We start from the raw sequence: 12827 nt of genomic DNA, 5'->3' as shown, positions 1-12827 counted from the left end.
TAATACTTTTCTTGACATAGAACATCCATTCCAATGATTTCTTTGCCAGAACTTGGTAGACACAATGAGAAATAACTAGGGATAATGTGCACTGTAAGATTTGAAAATATCAATACACACCAAATGCATGAAAAGAGATTCAACCTCACTCATAATAATAAGAAATACAGATTAAAAGTGAGTAACATGCCATTTATACCAGATGGGTGAAGGCCCACACTCTATGGAGATTTGGGGGAGGGATGCTCTTATAATTTGCCAGAGCACTGGAAATTGGTAAGATCACCATAAAGGCAATTTGGTGATACCTATTAAAATTATAGTTTTTTGATCCATAAATTCTGGGTTTGAAAATTATCTTATAAAAAGCCTTGCACATGTGTATAATGACTTATGTGCAATATTATTCATTACAGCATTATTTATAATATCCCAATACAGGAAATTACACAGACTCTTCTAATTAGAGACTGTTAAATTATGTTCACACAAAGGAGCACTACTTAGCTGGAGAAAAGAATGAGGATGCTCTTCCTATACTGAAAAAAGTTAAAAAAAAAAAAAAGGCAAGAGGCAGAACAGTGTGTCTAAAATGCTGTATTTAAAACTAAAATGTAAAACAAAATTTACATTTGGCCTAACTTGTATATGAGCAAATAAGGAATATATAAGAAATAAATTACAATGATAACCTGTATTTTGGGAAAGAGAGACTAAGGGAAGAGGACAGGGCAGAGGTGCTTTTACAGCTTATTTTTGTAGTTCAATTTTTAGTCACATGAACATTACAATTTAAAATAATAAATTAAAGTGTATCCAACAAGAGCCAGTTATTAGAAATATGCATGAAGGAGGGATTCCTGAGTGGCTCAATCCATTAAGCATCTGCCTTCAGCTCAGACTGTAATCTTGGGACCTTGGGATGGGCCCTGCATGGGACTCCTTGCTCAGTGGGGAGTTTGCTTCTCCCTCTGTTCCTCCCCCTGCTCATGCTCATTTTCTCTCTCTCTCTCTCAAATAACTACATAAAATCTTTAAAAAAGAGGAAGTATGCATGGAGTCTTGCTAGCAAAAGGAAGTGTTAGATGAAGATTAGAAGAAACAGGACTGCACCAGACTTCCCTTGGTGGGAAGGGGAGTGGCTGGGAGGAAGAAAGCTGGACAGGAGGGCACCCATGCCAACTGAGGGAGAGGGTTTCCACTCTCATCACAGCTGCCGTTGATGAAGGGATTCCAGCTCTTCCAGCCAGGAGCTCTTAGAAATCATTGTGGATCAAATGTGGGACCAGAGAAACTAACGTTCAGTGAGACTTGATGGCTTTCCCACAGTCACAGTGACTTTCGCCCAATGTAAGAACCAGAGCCATGGCCCCAGATGTCTGGGGCTAGTTCTACTACTTGACGTCATGTTCTGCTTTAGAGTCATCTCATAATTTGAGATGAAATTGATCACTGATTGTGAAAACTTGCTGAAGAACAAAACATATTTCATCCCGGTTTAATTAATGTAAGTGTGTTAGCTGTTTCGATTTTGGCCATTCTGATAGGTGTGTAGAGATATCTGATTGTGGCTTGAGTTCCCGTTTCCCTAATGGCTCCTGCTGTTGGATATTTTTTCATGTGCTTATTTGGCATCTTTATAACCTCTTTGGTGAAATGTCTCTTCATGTCCTTGGATTTGACTTCAAAGGGAGGAGGATGAACTGAACAGGGTCCTGAGCCTGAGCTGGGTTCACTGCCCTAGAGAAAGAGACAGGGAGGCAGAGGCTGGTCGGTCAGGAGGACGTCTTGGCCACACTTCAGCCCTGGTCTTGACCTGTTTACTTTCAGGTTCACCTGGAGGTAGGGAAGTGGAGAGAGGAAAGACACAAGCAAATATAGGTCATTTGCTTCACATGATCAGTAGAATTTTTGTTTTCTTTAAACCAGGAAGTTTTCAGAACAAAATCCTTGACTTAACACATTATACAACTCTCAAATTAACCTAGCAAAGTAGTTTCTGTTACTGTAGTCCTTTCTCAGGTGAGAATGACCAGACTTTCAAGGTGAAGTGATTTGTTCAAAGTAACATAATAAGCCATGGAGCCAGCCAATGCCACAACAAAGATTCTCAGCCAGATCTGCCTGACTCAGAAGGCTGCCCTGTGTTCCAGACCCCACAAACCCGAACAGCAGGCACTATGAAATATCTCTGCAAAATAATAATAACAACAATGATGATAATTTGCTCCAGCTTTCCTTATTCAAGTTCACACAAGTACAGCCTTGAATTGAAAAAAGAACATTTTCTCTCTCTGGACATTTCTTTCCTGAGAATTAAGGGAAACAGAATGGAGGAAGTGCCAAATAGAAATTCAGAGCAGATAATCTATACTCATATTTAGAAGCTAAAACCTATACTGTGTCTGCTAATGTTTACCCAAACATTTAGCTTTATTAGTTGACATCCTGCTTCTGTAACTGTCTTCACTGCCTAATACAAAATAAAAATTGCTTGCTTTTAAATATATGTGCCATCTTAAAGCTTTAAAACCAGAGATATAAACTTGGAGGAAATATTGGGGAAGATAGGCACTTTATAGAGACTAGATGAGAAAAATAAAAAGTTTAAAAAAATAAAGAGACTACATGCCCGGCCATCAGTGCATAGATGGGCTCAGAGTAAAGGTAAGATCATTTGTACTCACAGGCTGGATCATCTAAGTTATCTGAGGCACATGTACTGAGCTAAATAGATTATCAAATGAAAAAGCAGTTTACAAAATAACTAGTATCATCATATTTTCTACAAATAAAAATACATGTAAAATGTCTGAAAAGAAATGCACTAAAATGTTTGTAATAGTGCTATCTAGGTGATAGAATTTTCATTCTCTTATCCTTTTTGAATTTTAAATATTTCTCCATGAATATAAATTCATTTTAGAATCAGGGAAAAATGATATTATTTGTGAAATTTTTAAAAAGAACAATAGATATGGCTCCTTGTAGAGAGTTGGCTTAGGATACTTATCACCTGCAATAAATTAAGCCCCACCTCCAGTATATAGCAGACTCATCTGGGGGGCTTGTTAAAACAGAGATGGCATGGCGTCACCCCCAATGTTTCTGGTCCAGTAAGTCTGTAAGGGAGCCTAAGTGTTTGCATTTCTAGCAATTTCTAGATGATGCCGGTGCTGTTGGCCCTAACACTCCACATCATAAACCATTCCTCTATTTCTTGATAGCCTTGATAGACGTTTAACAGATAAAGGCCTGGTCTCCTTGAGGTTACTGATCTCATATTTTCCCACAGTCCCACCCCAGGTGGGAGACTGCTGATGAGGAAAGGTTTTTTTGTTTTTTTTTTTTCCTATCACTACCTTTTCATAGCAGCAGATTCAGTAGTCCTTCTCCTTCTTAAAGAAGCAGAATATAGAGACTGTGATACTCCAGGTACATTCTATGACAGAAACTGTCTTCTCAGGAAAATGATCCAAACTAAGTTTTTGTCTGGAACGTTCTGTTCCTCATGCCTGTGATTGTATAAAATCAAACCTGCAACCATAACCTGACCAGATGAGGAATGGGATGTGAACACAAAGGAAATCAAACCTCTGAAAGATAGAGGATTCCAAGGTAAGAGACAGCAAACCGGTTCAGTAACTGAGAAGTATAGATGTTTGGTAAATACAGAGATTTGGGGGGCATTCTTGGAATTGCCTTTGGCTGAAATGAGTCATGTAGCCCATTTTCTCCCCTGTATCCAATGACTGGATGTAGGGGGATGAAGGCTCAGACCCCTCACTCTGCCTCTGAAAGGCCATTGCCACTTCAGAGCCCCCTCCCCAACCCAGGTTTTGACTGAAGCCATGTTGTGAAGCTTTTCCTGTCCTCCATCTGCGGCCTTCTCTTCTCACATGTGTTGAGCCTATAACCCTCCCAAATAAACTCCTTGCATGGTAATTTTGTCTCAGAGTCTGCTTTCTCTGCACCTAACTTCCAAAAGCAAACCCCACAGACCTTCCATCTGGGGCCATAGGAAACCCAAACTCACATACTGCCTTGGTCAAATACATATTAGCACCCTAATATGTGTTACTATCTCATTCTTGCTATTTATGACTCCTTAAGTTTTCATTTCTCAGAAAACCCTTAGAGTCTGATTTGTCTAAATCTGTTTACTCTTCCATAGCACACCACCAATCACATCACAAACTGCGCTGTACGATGCTGGATCACTTCTCTTTCAACAAAAGTAGGACCTACTTCAGGGTGGGGAAATAGCTTCTTAACTCTTTGCTTAGCACATTCTTGAACACATAAAGGGACAATCTAAACACTGAATGAATAAAGACATTTAAAATGCAGTGTTAACAGAAAGAAGAGATATATACGGTGCCTAGGTGGCTTAGTCAGTTAAGCATCTGCTTTCGGTTCAGACCATGATCCTGGGGTCCTGGGATTGAGACCCGTGTTGGGTTCCCTGCTCAGCGGGGAGTCTGCTTCTCCTTCTCACTCTGCTGCTCCCTCTGCTTGTGCTCTCTTACTCTCTCTCTGTCAAATAAATAAATAAAATCTTAAAAAAATAAAAGAAAAAAGAGATATATAAATACCATATCATCGTCGTCAGTTGTATGTGTAAGAAGACACTCTACCTAGAGATGAGGAAGTCTTGTTTATGAGCCTGCTAAGAGGTTAATTCTTATTTTTGTTTTTCATTTTCTCTACTTTTCCTGGATGGACAGTTTGGATAAGTTATGTCTTGCACTAAAAAAGTAAAGTGTCTTTCATTCTCTAATGAATCCTTGGATGGTAAAGGTACAATAAGACAATGACATAATATATAGATCAGAAGTGCTGGTGGGATCCCTTCTTCTGACTAATTGTTCTACTCATCTGAGAAAATCCTTTCCTGAACCCACTCATCATGGGCCTTTGGTCCCTGTCTGCTCTTGATGGTTAGTCACGCTTTCAACAGCCAATTAATATAGAAACCACTGACAACAACTTAATGTTTCCTATTTTGGGTTCAGTTAAAAAAAAAAAAAAAACAAGTAATAGAAAAATATAAAACAATTCATGTAAATAGTGTAAATGGCTACTTTTACAGTTGTATAAAGTGTAACACTCCTCCCATTGTTCTGTTGGAAAGACCACTTGTCTTGTTATTGTCCAAAGTTGGATGGATGTTGAATCAGTTTTTGCACCTGCTATCAGTAGAGATTTTATGACAAATTTCTTTATTTCTTTGGCTTGTATACTTGAAACATTATGAGTAAGCAGAAGATAGCCAGCATGTAGTATTGGAGACTAGTAGCCAGAGTCACATTACAAGGATTCGGGGAAGTGATCATAACATAAAAATGGTCCCATGGTTTTACTGTCAATGTAAGAAGAATCCATCTTCTTAGAAACCTGTTCAGACAAGTTTTAGTCATTAAAGGTGAAGATGTGTACCTCTTGGGAAGGGTGAAGCAAGGCTCAAGGAGAGGAAAGAACAGTGTTGCCCTTGACCTATAAATCATGTGACTCTTTTCTACCTAAGACAGCTAAGTGCATATTGTTTTAGTAAAACTTATTCCAAGTTTCAACATAAGCCTTATCATTAATAAGGTATTTCCCTAAGAGAAAATTTAATTATTCCAAATAACATTAATTCATGTGGGTTCTTGTCAGATAAACAAGGTAGTTATCAATGTGGATAAAAATATTTGTGATCAGGCAAACCATAAGAGACTGTTAATCTCACAAAACAAACTGAGTGTTGCCAGGGGCAGGGAGGTAGGGAGAGAGGGGTGGGGTTATAGACATTGGGAAAGGTATGCGCTATGGTGAGTGCTGTGAAGTGTGTAAACCTGGCGATTCACAGACCGGTACCCCTGCGGCTACTAATGCATTATATGTTAATTAAAAATTATAGAAATATTTATGATCAAAATGGAGTTAATTTGAGAGCATTGAAAGTGGAATTTTTAGCTGGTATATTATTCAGTATAGTGGACTTATTTTAGTAACAGCTCCTAATCTAGTGTCAGTCCTTGGGAGGAAAGTTTGAGTGGGAGAGAAAGAGACTCAATGAAACTGGGAAGGAAATAAGCATATTTCCAGGGCAAATTATGGGGTTACATGAGAAATACCTTGAAGGACCTAATTGTGCCCACTAGAGGGGGAAGAAAAAGAGGATGCACTTTCTGTGGGTGAGACAGGGCTCAGGAGCCGAAACAAAAATGTCCTCAAAATCCCTCTGGCTAAGTAGATTTCTACTATGCGTTGACATTAGAAGAGCAAAGAGAGTTGTTTGGACATTTCAGGGTTTCAGCTGTAGCCCTCTGTAGGGAAACTGTACCAGAAGACACACAAAGGAGGGTCCTATGTAGAAAGGATGTTAGAAATTTCACCAATAGTCCATCTCTAAGTTCTGGGCAAAAAGTTTCCTGGAACACTTGGGCCCATATCTGAGGGGTTAGACGTCAGAAACCACATGTAGCATTATACATATGTGGGGTAGAGCGCAAGGTTCCAGAGGAAAGATTTCTTCCCTAAAGCATCTCTCTCAGATTGTTGTGTGCAACGAATGCCTAACATATTAAAAATAATCAAAACAAAAACAAAAAAACACCTAAAGTGCTCACCACTCTGAGATCAGACCTGAGCTGAAACCAAGAGCTGGTTGCTTAACCCACTACACCATCAATGTGCCCAATATGTAAATTTTTTTAAAAAGTCTGTCCAGTAAAGAACTATCAAGAGAATAAAAAAATATATAAAAATGTATGTCATATATAAATCTATGACATATAGAAAAAATCTCAAAATATATCATTGATATTAATATTATTAATATAACAAACTCAAAAATGTTTAACAATACAATAGCAATATCAGCAAGAAGTACAGAAGCCGGGGCGCCTGGGTGGCTCAGTGGGTTAAAGTCTCTGCCTTCGGCTCAGCTCATGATCTCAGGGTCCTGGGATCGAGTCCCACATCGGGCTCCCAGCTTAGCGGAGAGCCTGCTTCTCCCTCTCCCTCTGCTTGCTGCTTTGCCTCCTTGTGTTCTGTCTGTATCTCTCTGTCAAATAAATAAATAAAATCTTAAAAAAAAAGAAATACAGAAGCAATTTACAAAAGCAGACATAGCTACAAGTAGATAATATACATATATAGCCTTCCTAGTGATCATTTATATAAATGTAAAATCTGATAAACAGCAAGATGGTTTGGAGATAACTGGGTTAAGAGCACACAGCTGTACATAGGAGAAGTGTTCAATTTTTAAATATAGGTGGTTATTTTGGTAAAATTGACCAAAAATTTTTTTAAAGATTTTATTTATTTATTTGACAAAGACATGGTGAGAGAGGGAACACAAGCACAGGGGAGTGGGAGAGGGAGAAGCAGACTTTCTGCTGAGCAAGGAGACAAATGCGGGGCTCGATCCCAGGACCCTGGGATCATGACTTGAGCTGAAGGCTGATGCTTAATGACTGAGCCACCCAGGTGCCCCAATCTACCAAAATTTTTAAATGCAAATGCATTTCTGGATATTTATATTACAGAAAGACTGTTCATACACTTGCCTAAATGTGTGCCCAAATTTATTTATTGCAGTATTATTTTTATAAAAGATAATTGCAGCCAAGTTAATGTGCTCTTATAAAAGATGAGGTGAGTAAACAGTGGACATGCCATGTTATAGAATACTCTAAAGCCATTAAATTCATTTACATAAAGCCTGCGTCCAGGTTCATGTTAAATACTGATGAATAGATTGTTTTGAATGTCTCCCAGTAGTTTGTTAACCTTAAAAAAAATAAAACTGCCAGTTATTTACCAACAATAGTTAGCTTTATTCAGGAATACCACAAAATTGCAATCAGGCACAGCAAGGTATACAAAACAGTAGGCAAATTTGGAATAAAAAGAAGGAATGTAGGGGCATCTGGGTGGCTCAATAGGTTAAGCATCTTCCTTCAGCTCAGGACATGATCTTGAGTCTTGGGATTGAGCCCTAAGTTGGGCTTACTGCTCACTGGGGAGTCTGCTTCTCCCTTTCCCTCTCCTCCTGCTCGTGCTCTCTTTCTCTCATTCGCTCTCGCGCGTGCACTCTCTCTCTCTTTCTTTCTCTCTCTCTCTCAAATAAATAAAATCTTCCAAAAAAAAAAAAAAAAAAGAATGTACTTTTAAAAAGAGAAAAGTGGTGGAGGGCTTTGGGGGTGGGGGGTGGGTGGGTAGAGCAGTTATAAACAAAAAGTCCATCGGGAAAAAACTAGGGATGCAAAGTATAGTGGTTTCTCATTGGCTGAATTGTGATTTATCTCTCATTGGCTGGGCTTTTGCCAAGGGAGGAAGAAAACTTCCTCCTGCTCAAATAGTAAATTAGTATTCGATTGCAAGGTCTATCTCTTCCTCTGGGATTTGCAATTGACTTTGAGTGGTAGCAGTGGTAAGGCATCAGAGTTCCCTGTGTCCAACTTCCCAACTCCATTTTGGTAAGGTTTCTGTTTATTAATTTTCACATGTTGTATAGAAAATCTATGTTACACATAGATTACACATATAGAAAATTTAGATTTTCCATAGAAAATCTAATGACCACATTACTGATTGTGATAACTAGCTTAAAAACAATGTGTATAAAAGTGTTCTGTCATTTTATTTAAATAGCAAACATATTTATGGGAATCTAGAATAAATGCATAATGCAAAATAAAGGGGAAATCAGGCTTTAAAATGGTGATGTCATGCTAATACCAGTTTTGTGTAGTTATTTACTATCTAATCTGACTACATCACACCATCCAATATAATTGGTTTTTAAGGGAATTTGGGGATTTTTTTTTCCATCCCGATTTTAACAACTTTGTTCTCTGGTGTCTCTTTGCTAAGAAGCATATCAGAATGGCTTAGTGCTGGTTAAGAAAGAAAGAAAGAAAGAAAGAAAGAAAGAAAGAAAGAAAGAAAGAAAGAAAGAAAGAAAGAAAGAAAAAATTTTAGCTGTCTTCATTAAGGATAAACAGAACAGGGTGCTATGTTAATGGTGCATATTAAATACTTAGAGTTACTTTATTTCACAATGTTGAAACCATTCTAGTGACTGATGTTATTCTGCCCTCTAGTGGTTCGAATTAAAATTCCTGTTTGACTACATTCCAGGAAAATAGCTTTGAGGCAGGATCTTTATGAAATTTTCCCTTTAAAAGGACAACAAACCAAAAATGAAAAACAGCATGGAAAACTTGATGTATATACATCATCAAATAATCTCAGCAGAAATATTTTGATCTCAATGTATTTCAGATTTGCATTGTTTTGCCCAATACATCATTAAAAGTTTTTAAGACTGCAATATTTCAACTCGATTTTAAGTATTCACAATCAACAGTGGAGTTCTACAGAGGCTTCCCCAGGCCATTTTTTGAACAGAGTGCCATCGCTTCAAGCCTTAAGAGAACAAGGTTTTTCGAAGGCAGAAAAAGGGGACCACACAACATATCCAAACATAAATAAAGCTGACCAAGTTTTAGTATTCAAAGTGCTTTTTTATACACTATTTCCTTGAAGGCACTAGGATCTTTGCTGCTTTGCTTCAGTAGCTTTCGTCCAGTTCCAGCAAACACACACACACACACGCCCACGTGTATGAATGACACAGAATGGCTTCTAGACCAGCTAACCCAGATTATCCCAGTGCTCACACATGTTTCAGCCAAGGTTATTTATTGACCTTCTACATAGCCAAGTGGCATTGACTACGTCCCCCATTCTCCAGCCCATTCTCTTGGCATTATGTTCTCCTATACTAAGCATTGCCTCCCTTAGGATAGATGTGCCTGTAAACATGTGTGCTATTTCACGGTGCTTCCTAAGCCTCGGCTTGCCTGGACGTAATTCCATCTTTCCTTTGTTGATATGATGGAAGGAACAGTTGAAATAAGAAGCAGTATCAGAATGAGATTGATACGTATCAGTTGACAGCTTCCCAGATCTATGACTCAAGCATACAGTTTTATTATGCACTGTCTCCTTTTCTAGCTCTTGTCTATAAAAGCATGACCAGCTCTTTACTGGTCCATGTTCCCAAACTGTTACAATAAAAATGAGGGCTTATTATTCTTTAATTCAGCCAGGAACCAGTCAACAGCTCTGCCTGCTACTCCCCCTGCTTGTGCTCTCTCTCTCTGACAGATAAATATATAAAACCTTAAAATCTTAAAAAATATATAAAACATTAAAATATATATAATATATAATTATTGTTATATTAGACTATTATAAATAATACTATAATTTATAATAATATGTAAATATATTATAATATATAAATATATATTATTATTATAAAATTATATAAAATCTTAAAAGAATAAATAAAATAAACTTTAGTAACATTTTTAGGTCTCTGTCCCTGTGAGACTAAGTTTCAATACAGTAGGAAATACATGTGCCTTATTTACCTGTAGGCTTTTCTTTTTATTATTTTTTTTAAAGATTTATTTATTTATTTGAATGGAATGCACGGGGTGTGGGGGGAAATTTCAAGCAGACTCTCTGCTGAGCAGGGAGCCGGACCTGGGGATTGATCTCACAACTCTGAGATTATGACTTCAGCCAAAATGAAGAGTCTGACGTTTACCCACTAAGCCACTCAGGTGCCCCTTATTTTGGTTTCTTTTTAATATTTTATTTTTAAGTAATCTCTACTCCCACTGTGGGGACAGAACTCACAACCCTGAGGTCAAGAGTTGCTGATCCACACTGTCCATGAAATCACTGAGGAAAAAATCATATGGCATAAAAGGGTAAACTATGCACAGAAAAACTAACCCACATTATTCCCAGATCCCATGCAATATTCTTCTCCAAGTCAGATGCACTTCTCTTATTCATGCTCCCACCCGCTCCAGGGTGGTCTCTGCTTATGCATTCCACCAAACCGACTCTCAGGAAGGTCAGCAAAGGCATCTGTGTTTCTGACATCACAGGCAGTTTCAATCCACATCTTCCAGGAATCTGCTGATGGTATTCAAAGCACATTTACTTCCTTAAAGACACTCACCAGCATCCTCCCTTATCCCTGTGCTGTATGGCCAAGAGTCCACCGTCTCCTTTGTGGCTCTTCTCTCCCCTCCCTTCAATGGTTGAAGAGCCTCAGAATCAAGTGTATGTCTGTTTCTCACATGACACGGTCTCCCTGCGTGACCACCTCTGTTTCTGGCTTTGCCTGCTAGATGTGGACCCCAGCCATGGCGTTTCTTGTCAACTGCCAGCTAACCTGCCCCCGACACCGGACATACGTGTCTCCATGTCTCCATGTCTGCCAGTGACCTGCCGAGGGGCCCGCAGATTTTCTGTATGCACTTCCTGTTTGCTTCTACCTCTCTGCTCAGGCAGCAGGTGAGAGAAGTCACTTCCTTTCCTTCTTCATTAGAACACTAGGTAGGAGGATTGTTTATAGATTCCATCCCTACAGCAACCATATTTATATGTCCCTACAACCAAAGATGTAGACATCAGGATCTGTACTTATTATGTCCTATAGCCTAAGGTCAATGTGCAAGTGTCTTAGAGAAAGTCAGTTGTCATTTCCAACATTAATGCAGTCTGATGGTAAATGCATACTGCTGTCCAATTTCCAATGAAGTTACACAATCAGACCTGGTGTTCCTCTTTGAAAACCCTTTTGTCCTTAAAGTTCCATAAAGAAGAAAATGATAAACTGATTACATATTATAAATATATTTTGTTATATTCTGCTATGTAAAGGTGCACATAATATTATATGAAAAAACTGAATCTTATCAATATTTACATAAATAAATATTTAAATAGATAAATAGACACAAACAAGGTCATCTGTAAGCAACTACTGCTTGTAGAGTTGACATGTTCTGAAAACACTTGACAAACTGACTGTGTTCATGTCTTCGCAACAGCAGAAATGAGAGTTTCTGACTAGGCAGAACTCCAGAATGTGTGATGTTACAGTCAGAGGGAATCATTTCCATGTTGAAACAGGTCTCACTTCCTGCTCCTTAATTCCTTTCGCAAGGCTGTTGATGCATACAAGGGTTTCATAATCTCTGCTCGGACCATCTCCCAGGCACAAGGGCTGTATTGCTTCTCTTGCAGATAGAGGGAGATTCTCTGGAAGTAGTTCCTCAGGATGGAGTCCCCATTCACCAGGGGCGTCTCTCCTACCCCCGCCTCCTGCAGGGGACAGGCTTCCAGGTGGCCCAACTGCTCAGAAAGTCCCGAGCACAATTCCTCCAGGAGGGTCGTGTTCCAGGGAGCAGGTGAGGCCTCTGTGCAGAAGAGGTGGAAGGTCTTCTGGTTCGTCACATGGCTGACAGAGAGGGCTTGAGCCTTCTGCAGCTGCTTGCCGTCAAACACCTCCTGGGGGAAGCCAAAATCATTTGTGTAGTTGTCACAGGAGCTAGCAGACAGTCTCCTCATTTGTCGCAGGAGCATCAGGGTCTTCCAGTGTAGCAGGCCATGATCCTGAGGCAGGTCACATCCCAGAGAGCCTAGGGAGTGGCAGCTGAGCACCACCAGGGCCACCAAGAAGGAGCAGGGTAGGGCCATCGGGGATCCTGTAGGTGCTGTTGGCCTGGCTGGGGTGGGCACGTCTGGGAACCGTGGCTCTAGCTTCTCTGAACATCTTGTCTTGTGCATGTGGCTTAAGTAGGGGACATAGGCGTTTTCAATTTCTGAACGTTTCCCTTCCTTTCTACTTCTCTTTTTGCTTTCCTTTCTACACTTTCTTCTGGGGTTTAGAGCATGGGTTTCTCAACTGTTTCTTTTTCCTCTTGCCGCCTCCTGTCACAGTCTTTTGAATATTTATGTAA

The 12827-nt window shown here is 39.3% G+C and overlaps 1 pseudogene across 1 annotated transcript; it reads right to left on the bottom strand.

The window, feature by feature from the left end:
- Window positions 1–11786: 11786 nt before the first annotated feature.
- On the bottom strand, window positions 11787–12827 carry LOC309846469 (interferon alpha-1/2 pseudogene; annotated as a pseudogene). The gene has a single exon. The product of its transcript is annotated as an interferon alpha-1/2 pseudogene (transcript).

Source organism: Mustela nivalis (genome assembly GCF_964662115.1).
Source record: "Mustela nivalis genome assembly, chromosome: 13".
Classification (NCBI taxonomy): Eukaryota; Metazoa; Chordata; class Mammalia; order Carnivora; family Mustelidae; genus Mustela; species Mustela nivalis.
Note: the sequence above shows the minus strand (reverse complement) of the source record. Positions and strands in the feature narration are given on the sequence as shown.